This window comes from Cebus imitator, unplaced genomic scaffold, assembly GCF_001604975.1.
Source record: "Cebus imitator isolate Cc_AM_T3 unplaced genomic scaffold, Cebus_imitator-1.0 Scaffold187, whole genome shotgun sequence".
Classification (NCBI taxonomy): Eukaryota; Metazoa; Chordata; class Mammalia; order Primates; family Cebidae; genus Cebus; species Cebus imitator.
The window spans coordinates 1,659,451-1,660,301 of NW_016107502.1; positions in this window are offsets into that span (position 1 = coordinate 1,659,451).

Consider the following 851-nt stretch of genomic DNA (forward strand, 5'->3'; position numbering starts at 1 on the left):
ATGTGCTTTTTTTTTTGACATTTGATGGCCTGATGCAGTGGCTCACGGCTGTAACCCCAGCACTTTGGGAGGCCAAGGCGGGCGGATCACGAGGTCAGGAGATTGAGACCATCCTGGCTAACATGGTGAAACCCCATCTCTACTAAAAATACAGAAAATTAGTTGGGCGTGGTGGTGTGTGCCTGTAGTCCCAGCTACTCAGGAGGCTGAGGCAGGAGAATCACGTAAGCCCGGGAGGCAGAGGTTGTGGTGAGCCGAGATGGCGCCATTGCTTTGGGCGACAGAGCGAGGCTCCATCTCAGAAAAAAATATTATGTGCTTTTTTTTTTTGAGATTTGAAATAGGATTAGATATGTCTGTGTAAATGTATATAGTGAATCACTGCGAATGTGAGAGGTACAAATGTACTGATAACTTACTACCACCGGTGGTGTTAACACGCTAGGGGTTTTCAAAATGGTGCATTGCGCTTGAAAGCTTTCAGACAAAATACAGTCGTCCCTAGATTTATACACCCATTGGAAAACTTTACGTTTTAAAGCAATGGAGGAAAACATTCTCTGCTTTATGTAAAGCAGTTGGATTCTAAGCTCAGATTTACAAACAGGTGTTCTACCTCCATGACATTCTAAAGGCTGAGCAATGTGCAGGACAATTCTGCATGACGGGAGACCGCCCTCTAAGCTACAGATGCCTCTCCTCTGTGGCTTCTGCCCACTGATGCTAGTAGCATCCCCAATCACTGCGGTAACCAAACACCCTCCTAAACTGCCCAAGTGCTCCACTGAGAACCACTGATGCACTGATGCCTAGTCCTTACAGAGATATTTTCCCTCCCCTCCCCTCCCCTC